Raw genomic sequence first — 19,382 nt, 5'->3', positions numbered from 1 at the left:
CAACAGTTATTGTTTGCACATCTCTTTATCTTCTTAATTTTCATGATTTCATTCCCAAATAGTCTGTTCTCACTGATACAAGTAGACCACAAAAAAATCCTATAAAAAGAAAACCAATGTCCAAACACTGTTTTTTTTTTTTTTTAATTTAAATTGACTCTCAAGAAGTCCCTTTGAATAGAGGAAAATTAGTTTCTATATTTATTTACATATATATATGTAATGTACCTGCTTTTTCCTTATAACAAACTTGACAAATGGTAATTGTCATCTTAATTTCAACAGTTATGAAAATGAAGCTAATGAGAAGGTAAATGACTTGTCAACAGATTTGATTCTTAGTCTGAATTAGCAGCTTACTCTGCTACTCTCTTCCACTGCTTCCTAGGTACCATGACACAGAAAATGTGGCACTTTGTTCTTATTGTTCCTCATTAATTGATTTTCTTATAAAATAGTATCACTATGGGCATCATCAAAGTCCTATTTGCTCTATACTTTATTAGAACAATTGTGACTTTTATAGTAAGGATTCATATAAAGAGATTTTATCTTTTCCTAGGAAGACTAATTTCCATTTAAACATGGGTGCATTTAACAAAAAAAAAAAAAAAATGCATAAACTCATCCAAGATTTCTTTACCTGGTATTCTTTATGATGTTAATCCTGTGGCAGATTCAACTTTGCTGTGTGACCCTGATTTCATTTCTACTCACATGATTGCAGCACCAAAATCACCATGGATGTAATGGTCCACTCGAAGGCCCATGTGGCCCACAAAATTCAAGAAAAATCAAAAGGAATCTTCTTTCTTTCTCACAGAAAATGAAAAGTCATACTTGTTTTGTTTGGTCACCACAGTGGCCAGTTCATCAGGAGACAATAAGGAGGGAGTCACCGCTAAATCGACTTTTCTCAAAACTCATTTTCCAAAGCCCTACTGTGTACCCTTGTGGAGCTCCCGAGTAATCCTGTGCACTCCCATACCCCACTAGGTCCTTCTGGGCAGCAGAAGTCCTGATACAAGTCTTTTTTTAAAAAAGTCGTAATTCTTTTTATAATTAAAAACCTCATATGTCTGCAGTTATTCTTTAAATGGTTGTTGTGAAATCCAACTTTTAAGACACCTTCATCACATATTATCACTAGGGAGATGTTGGAAGCATGGGTCAGAGACATACAACTGGGAATTTATGAGTTTTATCCAAGTACTCTTGAAAACAAGTGTTAAATTTCTAGACTGAATAGCCATGTCATTTCCTAATATTTCGTTTTTGGAGAAAGGAAAAGTTTTTTGCATGAGTGTGTTGCTGTGTTAAAGCCAAAGAGTCTTTGACATTGACAGATAAAAAGGAAGATATTTTTGTCTGGACAAGAGGGAGAGAGGTTTGCTTCTATACTGATGTGCTCATTCAATATTCACCTTGAGACTCTCTTGAATTGAGTTCCAGGTTACTCATGTTATTAAGCTTGGAAGGCTAACATCAACAGCTGCTTCTTCTCAAAACCTGTTGCCAGGAAATGGTGTAAATAAAGAAAGAGGTTCCTGGCATCTAAAAATCATGCTAGATGCTGATAAAATGCAGGAAAGAACTGACTGTCTATAGGTCAACTGGAAATACAAGATTGTAAGCTTTGGACGACTGCCTTTGAGACCTGCCTCACTTTCATAGGGGAGACAACAATTGTTCATTTATTTTTAATTTCTATGTGCATGCATTCCCTTTTTTTTTTAAGATTTATTTATTCATGCATACAAGAACCGGGGTACAGGCCAGATGCACGGGAGGGTGAGTGGATTCACCAGAGACAGAGTGGGGAACAGAGCAGGCAGGTTGACTGAAATACACTGCTGAGTGGAGCAGCGGTCGAGGCAGGAGAGGTCTGCCGCACCATGTGGAATTTTCACTGGCTAGCCGGGATCAAACTGGCGCTGCAGAGGTTGCGGACAGCTTCACAGCACTGTGCTCAACCGCCTGCATCACCAGGGGAGGCCTGCATTCCCTTTTTGTGAAAAAGTAATCAGAAATCAATACTCTGTCCCATACCCCAGTGTCATATGTCAAATTTTACTGTAAAACATTTCCAAAGGCAGAAACCCCACAACTTTCTTAGACTCATTTCATTACAGGTTTTAGTATACACCCCTATTTTGTAGGGGCAGTAGGCTATTTCAGGAGAAAATAGAATACAGTTACTTAGGTGTGACTCCTGTAATAATATCTACTTAGATATTACTTCATAAGATCTCCCCACAGCTTAGAGAGATTTGGATTGGGAAACATCTGAATTTGGTCACAACTCTGGTCAATTCAAGCCGTACACAGAGTATTAGAATATTATCTCTCTGAAACTAAAAAGAGAGGCTCTATCTCAGGATCTACTTCAAGTAAGCTATAAGTGGCTTCTGGAATATAAATTGTCCAAAAATCAATAGAACTGTGGTAGATATATAGCACTTCTGAACTCGTAGCTTCCTCCAAAGTAAATTGAAATGCTAACCTGGTAGATAAACAAACACCAGAGAGAAACTGTTGTTATCGAATCTGGAAAAAAAAACAATGGAAATAGTTTCTTCACCATTGAAGCAAATATAGAGTCCCTACTGACTATGTGAATGTTCTTTCTTTAATGTTAAGTTCTGTCCTAGGAGAAGAGACAGGAAGGGAGAGGTTTTATGGCAGATACCATTTCATGCACTTGCCAATTGCAGAAAATGATCTATAATATCTGAAATATACCACAGAAAGTTAGGTGCAGATTTATTATGATGTAGTTGTGTTGTTTAAGCATAATACTAATCTAATAAATTACTAGTCTCGATGCAATTAGAGGTTTTGTTGCATTTAGGTCAAAATGAAAAAAATAAAAACCTACAAAAAAAACCAGTGTTTCTATGCAATTTAAATACATGTAGAATTTGAAGAACAAGAATATTGAAATTGAGCCATCAATGAATTCTTAAGTAAATGGTAGGAGGTATAGACAGGCAAAGACCATGTATTCCCAGCATTGTGAATGATCTGAGATTAAATCAAACGGAGAAAACAGCATCATCATGGCATCTACTTGCTACTTGCTAAGAAGAGAGACAAATTCAAATGCCTGCAGGATCAACAGGTACTGTGAATGAGGGAAGTGGGTAGTGAATTTAAGAATGGTCACTCAGCTTATATTATTACTTAAGACATACCTATGAATTTTCTATTAGGAATATTTCTTGTGTCTGCAAAAAAAAAAAAAAAATACTGTATTAAAATACATACCCCCCCACCAGTCACTTTTGTATTTTCTTAATTTTGATATGAGATAGTCTGCCAACTACATTCTACTATAAAGAAACACAACATTTAATGATACATGACAACTGTTATTTGGCATGAGAACCAGAGGGAATGAATAATGTGACAAGACACTCCCACATGCACTCAAAAGCACAATTTATACCCAAAGAGAAAGGCACTTGTTCACAAATGTATTAGCTTTATGGGAATATGGACCCAATTTTGTCTCATCTCTCAAGAGAGTATAGAATATATAATCTAAATTTTTATAAGAACTCAAAATATTTGAATGTGCCAACCAATTAATTTGAAAACAAGAATAAACCATTGGCCCAAATCTGTACAAAACAAGGCCCATCTGAGTCTGCCTCTGGTGTGGTCATACAAGACCCTAGTTCGTTATCTGCATGTAGAAAATCTTGTTTTGCTATTTTTGATGTTTTCAATATGTTTTTATAGAGGCGTGATCTTTAGTTACCTTAGAACAGCTACTGTATATTTTTCATAGTTAGGATTTGTTTTAATTTACCTTCTTTTCTCACATATTTGAAAAATATGTGCAGATGAACTTAATGCCTAAGATGAACAAAGGAAAATAAATCAGGATTGACTTCTCTCTTTCCTTCTACCTGGACTAAATTCAGAATATATTTCAGGATGTTATTTGTGCATTTCACTTAATAAGCACCACCAAATATGACTAGAAAATTATTCTTCTGAAAATAATAGTAGTGAGAATTTAGAAGGGGAGCACTTTCTCTCTAAGCCATGGGATGGCCAGAACTGCATTAGTCACAAGTGTATTTAAGCATCTGTGGATGCACCACATTCCAGATTGTGATGGTGCTTGCTGACTCTATGGCAGGTGCAAAGCAGTGTGGGCTCTTGCCAGGCCACAGTGGGAACCTGAACTCTAGTTCCATAAATCTAATTACTTGAAGCACAGTCAGCAGACTGAAATTGATTTCACCTTCTTGTTATGTTCTTGGCATGACAGAGTGAGTTAATTGCTTGCCAATGCAAGTTCTGTATTGCCTGGGCTCAAGTGTGGTTGTTGAAGGAAAAAAAACCTACCTTCATATAAGAAATCAAAGGATTGATTTTCCTCATGAAATAACAGATGTTAAAAGGATAATTGAGATTATCAAATCTAATGACCTTATTGCTAAGTTTTAGAATTAAAACCTAGAAAAATCATAAATTTACTGGCAAAGGGCCAAAGAGTAAATATTTGTAATTCAATTAAAGTACATTTTTTAAAAAAAATTAAAAAACTTACAGCTATTTTCATTTTAAATGGTAAAAGATTGATACTTCCCCTTAATATTGGGGGGATGTACACATGGCAGATAAACACATGAAAGAATGTTCAACTTCATTAGCTGATAAAGAAATACAAATTAAAGCCACAATGAAGTATCACTATCAGCTATCAGAATGAGAAAAATGAGAAATGGTAACAATTTTGAACACCAATTACTGCCTTGAATGCAAAAACTGAATAATAAACTGCATCATTTCTACATTACTAGTAGAAATATAAAATGGCAGAGCCATTCTAAAAAGAGTATGGCAGATTCTTAAAACTAAACATGCAATAACATACAAATCAGTAATTGAACTCCTAGATATTTATCCTAGAAAAAAGGTGAGGACATATGTCCACACAAAAATCTATATATAAATATTCACAGCACCTTATTGGTAATAGACAAAACCTGGAAATAGCCCAGAGGTCCTAGCATGTTAATGGTTGCACATAGTGTAGTATGTCCGTACTATGGAATATGACTCAGCAGTAAAGGGAAACAAACTAATGATATAGGCAACAACTTGGGGAAAAAATCACCAAAGAATTACACTGAGTATAAAAAGCCAGACACAAAAAGGTTTCTACTATATGATTTCACTTACAGAATATTTTTTAAATGACAGAGATTTAGAAATGGAGAACAGGGATTAGGGATACGGATGGCATATATGAATGGCAGGTGTGTGTGTGGCTATAAAATGGCAATGTAAGGGATCCTTGTGGTGTTGGGACCATTCAGTATCTTGTCTGTGGTGCTACATGCACAAACCTACATATGTGACAAAATAAAACTAAAAACACGCACAGATGAACAAAAGTAAAACTGGATAAATCTGAATAAGATTGTTGGACTGCTTCATTGCTGACATCCAGGTTGTGACATTGCATTTCAGTTTTAAAAAAAGGATTCAAGCTTCCCTGAAAGATGAAACTTGGAGAGATTCTTCTTGACCTAAAATATACAACAGCACTCATATCACCAATTAGTGATTCAATTATAACCCATATACAACTATAAAACTTTATTACCACTTCCAGATGCAAATAATCCAAATTTATCTACCTATATGTTCAATCTACAAGATATTAGACAGCCATAATTTCTTTTCAAATGTACAACGCACCCCTTTCCAACATTTGCTGTTCACTTCTGGATTGATACCAGCATCCAAAAGAAGAGGACTATGAAACAGGATTGCAACCCAAGACTTGTTTGTCAAAATAATCACAACAGCTTGAAACTAGATCAAGAAGGCAGAAAGACAAACAAAATACATACAGAAATTAAGCAATCAAGACAAATGTTGGGTTAGTGGCATATTTGGGTAGCAACAATCCCAAAATGGGATGAAATTGACTGTGTCAAGGAAGAGAAAGTAGCCAGTGAGGTTGGAACATGCTGAGGAGAGGGGTACAATATGAAGTCAGTGAGCCAGAGCCATAAATTTGGATGTGTTATTCACTTGGCTGTCCATTATCTCAAAAATTTGGATATATTATTCATCTTGGTCCTCCATTCTCTCAATCCTCACCTGCATGATCCAGAACTTAATTCATTGCACAATACATGGCAGATTTCTTTAAAAAAATATATATTTTTATTTATTTATGCACAGAATAACTGGGGTGTAGGCCAGAAGTGCAGGGGATAAGAGGACTCACCAAAGACAGAGTGGGGAACAGAACAGGCAGATCTACTGAAATACACTGCTGAGGGGAGCAGAGAGTGAGATTGGAGAGGTCTTCTGTGCCATGTGGCTTCAGCTCCCTGGCCGGGGATCAAACTCATGCCGCAGTGGCTGGCAATAGCTTGATAGCACTGAGACTTAACCCCTGTATAACCAGGGAGGCCCATATTTCAGTAAATGTTTATTAAATATAGTTTTAATTCAGACCTTGAGTTCAGGCTGCTTTTTCCTTCTCCTGTTTTCCCTACAACATCACACAGTGTCTCTGTTTCTACAAAAAAAAAAGGCCAATATATAAATGAAACCCACAGGGCACTTTCCTGGCACTTCATTTGTCGTATTCATGAATTCAGTGCCTCATTTGTTAATAACTTACTCAGGACCATGAGAATCAAAAAATAAACCTGGGTCTAAGGACACTATGGCAGTTCATACAGTTTAATACCATTGATTGAAAATAAGCAAAATCTACCTCCATTCTAGTCCAAACACATAAATGACATCAACCTATAAACCTATTTTATAAACATAGAGACTACTATGAAAAAGTAGAATGGAGAAGTATTCCTAACAAGCATACACAAAGCCATAGCAGTGAGGGGGTCTGAAACTCTGTGCCATGAGAGCTTTAAGGGAGATAGACAGGACCAGATTCAAACAGAAATTCCAGGGCTGACTGACAGTAAGAGGTGTGCCAGGCTCCCATACCACATATGTCTGACTATCGAAGACCTGAACCATATCAGGGGAGAAGAACAGACTGCCCTGACTAAGACAGACCCCACCTCCACCTAATGGGGTCTGATAGTCTAGATACAGGCCACATACACTGGGTAAGTTAAGCTCTGAAATTGTATTGGATTCTGCAATGAAGCACCACAAGCTGGTGGATTCATGCAACAAAAAATTACTTTGACTCTTTGTCATCCAGGGATCCTTGATCATTTTGGTATTTAACAGACTGGCATATTAATCTGACCATGTGCAGGATAAATGAGTTTAAATTGTGTGGGGTTTTTTTGCCCTCCTGCCATTGCCATCTATGACCAGCACATGTGGTCTTGTATGCAGACCTGTAATTATGGACGCCTGGACCCAGGGAGCACTGGGGCTTGCGTCTACCTAAATCAGGACACCTGTAAGGGCAGCGCCACTCTGAGCCCGGAGGGCAGATGAGAGGAGACTCCCAGAGAATTACTAAGAAAACTGCTCTGTCCCTGATTCAGCCTTAAAGGACTCTGCAAATCTACCCACATCTCCAAAGTTATCTTTTCGTCTGGGAGAACTGACAACGAACTTACCCAGCCTGGGATGGTTGCCAAACACCATGTCATAACGGATGAGTTAGTAATCAGCTGCCCTAGAATTACAAATGCATGACTGAGCATAGAGGGAATCTCAAGAAAGTTCTCAGAACTGTTGATATGAAGTGTCCAGGATAGGTTGAAAAGTGTAAGGACATTCTTTTTCTTTTTGAAAACAACCTTTTCATTGCGATATAGTTGACAAATAACATTAGTTTCAGATGTACAACATATTGAGTCCACATTTTTTTAAGATTTATTTATGCAGGGCCTCCCCTGGTGGTGCAGTGGTTGAGCGCTGGGCTGCGAAGCTGCCCGCAGCCTCTGCAGCGCCGGTTCGATCCCCGGCCACTGGTGAGGGTCCCACATGGCACAACAGACCTCTCCTGCTGCCCGCTGCTCCCCTCAGCAGTGTTTTCCTTCCTTCTGACTGTTCTGCTCCCTGCCCTGGCTCTGGTGAATTCTCTCACCCTCCCGCAGTTCTGACTTTACCCAGTGCTTGTATAAATAAATAAATAAATCTTTAAAAAAAAAAAGATTTATTTATGCATACAAGAGCTGAGGTACAGGCCAGAGGTGTGTGTGGGTGGGTGGGGTGAAACGATTCTCCAGAGGCAGAGTAGGGAGCAGAACAGGCAGATCGACTGAAGTACATTGCTGAGGGGAGCAGCAGGCAAGTCAGGAGAGGTCTGCTCTGCCATGTGGGTTGCTCCCTGGCTGGCCGGGTATCGAACTCGTGCTGCAGAGGCTGCAGATTGTTTCATAGTGTGTCTTAACCCCTTGTGCCAACAGGGAGGCCCATGGATATTCTTTCTTAAATGAGAGTCAAGTTGCCTCACTTAGCACAGCTGAAAGAGCCTTCGTGCTTCGTCCAGGTAGCACCTGCCTTTCAAGAGTTGAGCTCGCAACCGTGATTTTCCCGAAGTGTTAGCACCTGCGTTCGCTCATCCATAGAAATCCCGAGACTTACTTTTACGATAAAAGCCGCAAAGCACACAGGTCGTCCGGCGTTTGCTTTTCAGCAGCCATTGCACAGGCCGAGCTCCCGCAGCGACAGCAGCCCCGCTAAGCTCTGCATGCAACTACTTTATACAGCTGTGAGTAGCCCGTCACTGCTGCTGTCACTGTAGGTTAGTGCCATTTCAAGTTTTATGTGTTGTTTGGGGGTCTGTGAACGCTTTAAACTTTTTTCTGTATAAATGGATGGTAATTGTTTCTTCACTTTATGCTATTTGGGCTTAGAAAAAGGTTTATAGGAATACGCTGCTTTGGGGGATTGGGGAAAACCTGCCTATCTAAGACACTGGACTAGAGAATACTGCTCTGGTCTAAGAGGGAACCTGTAATGCTTCCTTGGGAGAACTGTTTGGAGCAAGAGAAGGTGTGCAGAGGGTCCAGGCTTCTGCACAGCCTGACCTGACACTCATGCCTTTCAGCTGAGTCCTGGTACTGGGAGACACCGGCAGAAAAAGGATAAAGTCTGCTGCCTGCAACAGCAACTTCACAATGTAGATTCCTGAGGTTTTGGTCTTCTGCCAACTACTATTTTCCATTGGTAGAGCTATTTAGGAAATAGCTCTGGTTTGCTATTTAGGAAAGGAACAGTTATTTGCTATTTGCTGCTTTGAGTTGCTAGTAGGAAAACAAAGGTTATTTGCTATTTGCTTTTGGTTGCCAGTAGGGAAGAAACAACCAGCTATGTTATGGAACACCAAATGGCTAGGAAAATGGACCATAAGGACAAATACCATAAAAAAACTTAGCGCTGCCTGAGCCACAAAATTACCAAGTTGGATGTGTGCAGCAGCACTTCACAATGAAATGTCAAAAGACTGATCCTGAGCAGGTCAAAAGACCAAAAGGGTCTTTCAGTAGTGTGCCCTCAGGCTCTCTGACTCTTCTGCCACTCTTCACCTCCTCTCCCCTAACTCACACCTATGGCTTCATTGAGATGCCATAATCACTGTGGTTTTATTACTTAGGGCACAGCAGCACGATTTCCACTTTTCTTGGTTTGCAGGGTCTGAAACAAAGTTTGACAAACAACTGCTTGTGTTGTAGCTGTGAGTAGCCCGTCACTGCTGTCCAAATCAGCCTGTCTCTTACTTTGTGCTGCTCCTGAACAAAGAATGACTGCTACATTAGCAAGTACTGGGGGTGGGGGGGAAAGGGGTGTCTAAAAAAGAAAAATAAGGATTCATAAATATACTTTCCATGCTATAATGATAAAGTCTAAAATATTGAACATCTGGCCCTTTACAGAAAACTTTTGTAAACTTTGATCTAGAAATCTAGGAACAGTATCTCCCAAAGATTCTAGTAGATTTGATTCAACTAATGAGAGGTGATCATAGGAGAAAAGCAGAAGGTAGGTTTCAGCTGACCGCTGATTAGTTTTGCTAGATGCTTCTAGGCAGCCTCTTATGAATTAGACACAAAGCCCCCAGCAGAGTGCACACATGACTCCTATACTATGATTTCCTGAATTTTGATGACAGTTTTGCCTGGTTTCATTTTTCCCACCCTTCTGTTACCCTTCGTGTAAGTCTTAACATTCCTGTATTTAATCCCTTCCACCTGAAAAAATAACTAAGTTGTTTTTCTTATCTACCCAAATCTAGACTGACTCAGTATAAAAAGCACTGTATCAGTGAAGAAAACAAGGTAAATAGTGTATAGATACAGGAATTGTCTGTGAGAGTATATATATATATATATATATATATATATATATATATATATATAATAAAGGATTTATTTCCTGTCCTGGGTCATCAGGTAAGGTTTCCTGAGGAAGTAAAAAATGATCTTAGATCTGAAAGAAAAAAATGGAACTTTCAGGCCAGAGGAAGTGTTACAGGAACTCAGGCTGGTATACCAGTGAGGCTAAAATTTAGAAAGCAGAATGCAAGATAAAGCTGGAGATGGAAAGAGGCCATACAATGCAGGACATTTTAGGTTTTGTTAAAGATTGGGGTCTTTTGCCTCATGAAAATAGGAAACAGGTGTAGGACTTCTGTAGGTCATGAAAACTTTATGAAAAAGATCACATGAGGGTCTCCCCTGGTGGTGCAGGTGGTTGAGCACAGCACTGTGAAGCTATCCACAGCCTCTGCAGCGTGGGTTCGATCCTGGCTGGCGGCAAGATACCCACATGGCGCAGCAGACCTCTTCTGCCTTGCCCACTGCTCCCCTCAGCAGTGTATTTCAGTCAGCCTGCCTGTTCTGTTTCCTGCTCTGTCTCTGGTGAATCCTCTGACTCTCCCGGGTTACTGGCCTGTAACCCGGTTCTTGCATGCTTGAATAAATAAATAAATCTTTAAAAGAAAAAAAAAATCACATGACTTATGGGGAGAGGAGAGTGATGAGAAAGGAGAACATTCCCCAAAAGGGACAAGATATGTCTAACAAATTATCTACCAGTCCGATTAGGTGGAACAGAATATAGCAGAGATTAATTAAAAGACACAGTATGGGACACACAGGATCTGGCTCTTTATTTTGTTGTCGTTGAAAAGTTATCCAGGCAACTATAATGACACCCTTCTGGAGATGTTGTTGGGTTTTTTTTGTGTGTGTGTGTGTGTGGTAAACTTAAACTGAAGTATCAAATTTGAATGTAGTTTGAGAAGTACTGTTGATTCTTGTTAATGACAGTGCTTTGTGGTTCTTGAAATGAGACAATGATGTTTAAAGATACAGGAAGCTGGTGGCTTGAAGCTGGTGGCTTTGGTAAGGAGTTTGCATTGTTTCATATTAAAAGAAAGTGTTACAGGGTTCTTATGTCAGAACTGCAGAAACAGGAGATATATAGATTATGGCATTTTTGAATATTAAATGAGTAAATGCCAGATCTCCTAAAGCATGTCTTCAGTTCTCAGTTCTGGCAACCTTATAAGGGGCAAAGAAAAGGATGCTAAATGAAATTTGACACATAGGCCTTCAAGAGACATGAAATAATCATTTAAATATGTTTAAAATTACTATTCCTTTTCTTTGAAGAATATCAAGAAAATAAATTAGTATGCATTTTTAAAAGCTAGGTAAGAAAAAAAAAAAGTACCATTCTAACAGAATAAGTAAATGCTGCAGGGCTATTTCCCTGAAGAGACCCAGTAGCAGAGAAAAGCATGCAAGTAGTTTGGGGGGGATGCTCTCAAAAACAGCACATAAGAGGGGTAAGGAGTACAGAATTGGGCAGAGGAAGGAGTTTAACCATAATGTCATTGTAATAGCAGGAAAGGTTCTTCAAGATTGTAGGGTTATACCAATTGAGGCAAAGTGGTCAGGCCTTTCTATCCTTGCATTGACCAAAAACTGGCTACAGGCAACCCGTAGAGATGGGGAATAACCTTGGTTGAGGAAACTTTCACAAAACAAAGATAATTCCTAAAGAAAGACTCAGTTAAGAGGTGTTGAAGGTCAGCACTCAAACATCTAGGGAAGGGACACCTGGGCTCTGAAGAGGGATCTGGGTGGTAATGACAACATTCATTACAGTTAACCCTCTGTAAGTCTCTAGAATCCATTTACTTCATAAAGTGATTCACCCCATCCAGAGTCAACTCCTCCAAGGTTGTGGTTCACCTCTCTCCACCAGGAAAGCATGCAAGAGGAAGGAAAACAGTAAACATAGCAGACACTATTTCTGTAGCTAATTTCAGGGACAGACATCATCTTCCTCCTCACCTTTGATTACTTTCTCTGCTGGTCTGATATTTCTGTGGTTGAGTGTGCTAATCCTCACCCATAAGGATGGTTGTGATGGATATTCTCCGGGGTTAACATGTAATACAAGGATCTTCACACTTCTTTGTCTTTCTAATAGGTATATATATACATATATCTTCCCCAAATCTCCTTATCTACAATCTTGAAATGTTTTTCAGTCCAGGACTTCAAACAAATGACCAAGTCATTTGTCACTATCTATGAAGACATGTATATTCATACATGACTATTTTTCTGACTGTACAAAGTAGATGACCAGAAGTGTTGCCCAAAACTTTGAGTGCTATAATTTTCTCTAACCACTCTTCCAAGGCCACCACTAAGTGGAGTTGCAGTAGAGTAACAGTCCATTTTCAGTTTGCACTCATACTGAACCAACAAATTTATGAACTTAATTTGACTTCTCCCCTACCCCATTTTAACTGGTTACTTCTCATTTAGCTATGACTGATGAGAGTCCTGGTGCAAAAGTTGTGAATGACATGAGGGTCTACACTATCTGTCATGTGGTTTGTCATCTTTTACTTGCTTCAAATGATACAACCTCCATCTTTCACTCTGGCTAGGCTTTCCTGGCCTTATGACTTGGTGGGTCGGAGAGAGCTCAACTCACATTGTGTGGTTCTGTCCTCTTTCTTGTTTCAAGTCTTTGTCTTTAAGCGAGGGAAGAATGATTACCATTATGAAGGAAGGAGGAGGTATTTCTGCAAGCTAATGGTTTAGAGGATTCTGGGGATTCAGGGTGCTTTACCATTCTTTATTATGCTGGTGATTAATTACCTTTAGCTTTTCAGTATTTTTTTGAACATGTCATTTTCTCAGAAATAACTATCTGATTTGTTGGTTGTTCTTAGAATTATCACTTCCCCAATTTTCTGAAACTCCTAAGATATTATCCTTGCTGGTACATTCCACTTTGCCAGTAACTCATCCCACATCACCACTCAAAGTTTTAAGAATTTCACTGGAAGTGCATGCCAGGGATTGTGATTGCTCCATCAACGCCCAGTGATGGAGTCTTATTGTAAAATGCCAGCAGCAGAAAATCACATTTCTGAGTTTGTGTCCTTATTATACTCCCAGCACCAACTCTCTTAGGTCAGTGCTCTGAGGTTGGATTCCCCAGGAAATAGACTCCAGACTATGGAATTTGCAGGCAGGTTTATCAAAGAGTGCCTTCATTGTGGAATAACACATGTGAGAGATAGGGGAGGCAAAATAGGTGGAGGATGAAATTGAACTATGATGGATTGTATAGAGGTGTCACCTGATCCCATGGAGATTTCTGAAGCTGGATTATTTCCTCAGAATTGTCTCAACTGAGTCAAAGGAATCAGACCTTTATACTATACCTTTGACTATTCATTAAATTCATGCTATCCTTAAGGAAATGTCTAAATATCGACTGAATCCTCTTCTTTCATTAAAGGACATTTCTTGGAGAGAAACTCAATGGACCCATTGGCAGCAACACTCTTAGTGGAGGAAATAAAGGCTTTAGTTCTGAGCACCTAACATTTATTTCAACTAAAGTCAATAAAGTAATAAAAAGTATGAGGCCAATATACATTTACAATTTAAAAAAGGATAATATGCAGAAATATATAATCTTGTAATATTTGTATTACAAGAAGTAAGTGTAGAGATAAAAGAACAGAAATGCTAAGCCTTTGGGGCCAGTCCACCTTTAATGATTAATATTTCCCTTCCAGCTAAATTTGACTTTAAAGGAATCCCTGTCCACCATACTGGGTTTGAAGACCCAGAAGAGACAGCACTGAGAATTTTGTAATAATACTATAATCAACTTTGGGAAGAAGAAATTTTTCAAAACTGACACCTCTGGCATAAGGAGTTTTGGGTTCCTAAGGAAACACATGGGAGCAACTCTCATAATTTCATAACTACTTTTAAAGAATTTGACTCATTCTTTTTTGCCACGTAAGGCTTCTATTTTACATAAATATTAAAGGAAGCAAAGCCTGAATCCAGGTGGCTTGATTTCAAGTCCTGTCTGCTACACACTACCTGGGGACAAACAAGTTCTTTAGTTTCCTTATATATAAAATAGGGAAATGTTAGTGAACCTATCTAAAGGGTGGATTGTGAGGAAAAAACAAGTACTTTGTATAGTGAATGGTGTCATGCAATCATTGATTATGCTTATTACCTTGTTACCCAAAAAGGTAAGTTTTGCTATCCCTTATTATATAATCTTAACTTATTTAAGGTCTCAACATACTGAATGTACCATTGTGTCTTCTTTATTGAACCGGTCTTATTTCAGATTTCCACATATGTCTACTGAATCTGACTGAGATTAACTGTTGAATCTGTGTCAAAAGTAACTCATTTATACAAGGACTGATTCTACAAACTGAGACCCTTGATAACAAAAGTAGGAAATGGATTCCTAGCCCAGATTTTGCCATATTTCAGTGCTTTTAGAGATCATTAAGATTGTTTGATGTTACTTTTGATTATCTATTTTCTGATCTATTAATACTATATATGGCATGAGCACTATCTTTGTACTTTTTTAAATAGAATAATCTAATCTTGGTGGGGTGCAAGAATAAAAGTTTGCTTTTTCTCCGTGATTGCTCTCAACATTGATTTGATCTTTCCTGCCTTGTCTTTGATGATATCTAGGGCAGACAGATCCCACAGCTTTCCGAGAACTTTCAATTAAAAGAAGATTATGTGTTCTAAATTTCAGAACAAAGTACAGCATGACTTAAATCTTAAATCTTAAACTATTTAAAAGCAGCTCCCTTTTCTGTCCTTACACTAACTTGGGGCATGTAATCTTGCATCACTGGATGGTTTGTTCATCTTCCTTTCTTCCATAAAAAATCTGAAGTATGGTGAAATAGAAAAGAGATTAAATACAAGATGCAAACTTTTTATTATTTTTTTTCCTTTTTTTGTTCTATAATTTTATTTTCTCTTGGCTACTGCTGATAGGCTGTCAATGCCCACTTGTGCAGTTTTTCATTCTTGTAGAACTTGTTGGACCTCTGTACTGCTTGATATCTCTACCTTAATGATGTGATCTCTGGCTTATGATGTCTAATTTAGATCCTACATCTGGTAGATTAATCCCACTGTTACTGCTGAACTTCTGCTGCCCTAGCAGTTCACATTCATAATTGGGGCCTTTCAACATGGGTTCATCCTGGCTCTGTCATGGCAAACTCTTGGGGGTGATGGTTGTGTGTGGTTCCTTGTCTTCAGACCCTGACATTATTTTTCTTCATCAGCTAAGACTTTAGTATTATCTAGATGAGAGGCCAACATCTTACACTATGTTTAGGTATGCTTCCAAACTCCAGATGATGCAGGGTAAGCTATTGAAAAAATCATCTCATTCTACCTCACCTTGGTTGAGTTCTGAGTTTCTGAAGCTCAGAAACTATAGAAGTATAATGATTATTTCTGGATTATTCTCTTAAGTAATATACCTCCTAAATGACTAGGGGATGAAGGAAGGAGGAGAGTAAATGGAAAGTCTTTTCCATCAACGTAGTAATGACCACATAAAAGACAACTACATTATTCAAAATTCCTCACCTTACCTTAATACATGTTGGACATGGGTGATGGCATGATCATTATAAGATTATTTGACGTACTTTCTATAAAGCCCCACAGAGAATTTATAGTTAACTTCTGTTGGCTGTGTGTGTTTCTCTAATTCATGATTTATAATGTTCATAATTTAGTCAAAATTCTAAGATCAACAAAAGCCCATTTATCTCTGGGGATGTTGGACAAATTGCTTTAATTTTTCTATCCTTCAGTTTTCTCATTTGCATAAGAAAGAAATACTAGTGACTACATTTAGCATTGTTGTGAAGCATGTGTAAGGTAAACCATGCAAAATCCACTGCTGTTTAGCACAGTTATTAGTAAATATTAATAATTCAGCCCGTTAGCTACCATCATATAATCTGGTATATTTATTTAGCTGTAAATAAATATTGTTAGTCAGTATATATTTACCAAGCACTTAACTGTAGTAGTTTTCTTGGGAGGGGTAATAAATAAAACAGCTTTCATAAAGCTGCATTTTAATTGGGAAGAAGCTAATAATAAATAAGCAAGGTATATAATGTGTCAGACAGTGATCAGTGCTATTAAGGGAGAGTGGATCAGGTGTGTGGAGAAGTGTTGCAACTTTAAGTGATAGAAGGACTGATGAAGTGACATTTGGGCAGAGTTCTGAGGTAGAGAACATTCAACATATTAGCTGAAAATGTGTTAGTTAAATTGAGTATTGCAATCTACCAAGGTTGGATGCTATTAATAACTCAAATATTTAACTAAGGCTTATACTTAATGAAGAAAATTTACTTTAAACAGATTAATTCAGTTTTTCGAGAAACAATTTATACTATATGTGAAAATTATGTATTGGTCCAACCTGAAGACATTTCTTTTCTTGCATTGTGATTTTTGTGTTGAAGACCAGACATAAGGTAATAGGAGCTGAAGTAAATAGACTTTTAGCGCCAGGTTCTATATCATCTGGCTAGAAGTGGGGTGGTGTTTAATGTTTGCTCAAACCGCAGGTGCCACTGGTTTCACATTCCTCTAGTATCCTTGGCTCTGTCTCCATATTGTTATGAAGCTTCCTTAAGAACTCTTCCTTAGAGAGAGCTGCATATTGCAACTATCTCAGACTTAATATACTGTTATTATGGGGCCTCCCTGGTGACATAGGGGCTAAGTCTCAGTGATAGCACTGCTATGGCCTGAGTTTCAACCCCTGGCCAGGGAGATCACCCACATATGGTACAGCAGACCTCTCCTGTCTCACCCACTGCTCCCCTTAATAGTGTATTTCAGTCAATCTGCCTGTTCTGCTCCATACCCTGTCTCTGGTGAATCCTCTCACCGCCTGAACCTCTGGCCTATACCCCAGTTCTTCTATGCAAAAAAAAAAAAAAAAAAAAAAAGACACACACACACTCTGTTATTATTATACTTGAGCTCTGTTGGAGGAAACATGACCTACAATCTCATGATTAAAGTTCGGTCATTTAGTGCCCCTGGGCTTCAACTTTTACAAATGCTTCTTAGATTTGTCCATTCCCCCTTAGGTGGGACAGAAAGGTTAGAGGGAACCAGGCTTGGGTAGTTGCCCTAACCCTTTCCTGGAAAAAAAAATCTGTAAAATCTTTTCCTCTTGGAAGTTGACCCTTGGCACTGAGAATATTCTAGGGATATTTATTTCAAAATGGTGATTTTCCTCCCCATTGCTAGAACCAGGATAGGACTTTTCTTCTCTTTCCTTTCTTTCTTCCTTTTTTTTATTTTGGCTCTTCATTTTGAAAACCTGGAGGATTCCCATAAGTAAAACTCATGAAAAAAAAACTCAGGGGCAAGATATTTTTTAAATAACTATTTACTGCAGCATAGCCTATACACAGATAAGTACAAATTGATAAATTGATAAATTTTCACTAAGAGAAAAATGCCCATGAAACAGTAACCTGATCATGAAGTAGAACTTTGGGAATATCCCAAGAGAAACCCCGTGACCACCTTTCCAAACTAATTGTTATCCTAACTTCTAACAGCATAGAGTAATTCTGCCTATGTTAGTGCCTAATATAAATGAAATCAAATAGAAGGAATTCTTTTGTGTCTGTTTCAATCAGCATGATGTTTGTAAGGTTAAGCTGTGCTATAGCATATAGAACTAGTTTATTCACTCTCATTGCATAGTATTTCACTGACTACAACCTGTTTTGTCTAGTCTATTGTAATAGGATTTGCAGTTTGCTGTTTTTCTCTATTAATGGTAGTGTTAATATGCAGTTGTATACACAACTTTTTTTTTTAAAGATTTATTCATGTGCACAAGAACTGGGGTGTAAGCCAGACATGTGGGGGGTGGGGTGAAAGGATTCACCAGAGAGAGTGGGAAGCAGAACAGACAAATTCACTGAAATACACTGCTGAAGGGAGCAGTGGGGGAGACAGGAGAGGTCTGCTGTGCCATGTGGGTAACTCCCTGGCTGGGCTGAGGTTCAAACTTGTGCTGCAGTGGCTGGCGAAAGCTCGATAGCAATGTCTTTAACCCCTGCACCACCAGGGATGCCCTGCCTACACAACTTTTCATGAGTATATATGGTCATTCCTGCTAAGTGGATCTGTAAGTGGATGCCTAGGAGTAGAATTATACTGAGTGTTAAAAAAACTTGCAAAGTTGCTGTAGCCCTCTAAACTCTGGAGCAGCACTTAAGCTGAGTCAGTCCACTTACTCAACAGTGCTTGTTACTGTCAGTCTTCTTCAGTTTTTAGCCACTATTTGTGTCCTATATAAAAGGCAACTGATAAAACTTAAAGCCTATCTGTTCATTATAAATACTGGCTTCTTGGCTGTCTTGAAGTCCAATTTTTGTTTTTTGTTTTTTTTTTTCCAGAATTATTTTCAATAGTTCTCTGCCTCTTTGCAGATACCCCCTGATTAACCCTGTGTCCAGATGCTTGGCTTCATTGTGCTGTAAACATTGGCAAATGCCTTGAGGGAAATTTCTTCTTTCCTTCCTCCCTCCCTCCCATCCTCCCATCTTCCTTCTCTCTCCTTTTTATTGTGGATTAAAACAACAATCATTTTAACATCTTTCATAATTTTGGGGTATAGAATATGTGCAAAGGTCACAGCTCCATATTCCATGAAGTTGCAGTCAGATGGTAATGTGGAGAGAAAAAGAGAGCTGGGACAGCTCTTCTTATAATCTTGGGGCCTCTTTTTGTGGAATCCTGAGCCTTAAATGTGGCCTCCACAGGTGTTTGTTTCAGGCTATCTCATAACAATATGGACTTCTTATGTGGTGACTGAAGAACTTGGACGTTCAAATTCTCTACACCTCAGCAGTTCTCCAAAGCCCTCTTTCCCTTCCCCTTAGCCCCTCCCCCTCTCCCTCCCTCTTCCTCTGGAGATTGACTTTTCTCTCTCACACACACATACACATGCATGCACATGTTATGAAGGCTTTGGAGAGCCACTGAGCATATAGATACAGATATACATATATCATATACAGAATT

The 19,382-nt window shown here is 38.5% G+C and overlaps 1 protein-coding gene across 1 annotated transcript in view; it reads left to right on the top strand.

The window, feature by feature from the left end:
• Positions 1 to 8,641: 8,641 nt before the first annotated feature.
• THEMIS (thymocyte selection associated) overlaps positions 8,642 to 19,382 on the top strand; it is a 195,811-nt gene continuing 185,070 nt past the window's right edge. The window contains exon 1 of the mRNA XM_054697812.1: positions 8,642 to 8,719. The gene's annotated coding sequence lies outside the window, so the exon portion shown is untranslated. The remainder of the gene's footprint in view (positions 8,720 to 19,382) is intronic.

Source organism: Talpa occidentalis, unplaced genomic scaffold (genome assembly GCF_014898055.3).
Source record: "Talpa occidentalis isolate TD23 unplaced genomic scaffold, MPIMG_talOcc4v2.1 talOcc4.2, whole genome shotgun sequence".
In the NCBI taxonomy this organism is placed as follows: Eukaryota; Metazoa; Chordata; class Mammalia; order Eulipotyphla; family Talpidae; genus Talpa; species Talpa occidentalis.
The sequence above is the reverse complement of the archived record's forward strand: the minus strand, read 5'-3'. Positions and strand labels throughout refer to the sequence as shown.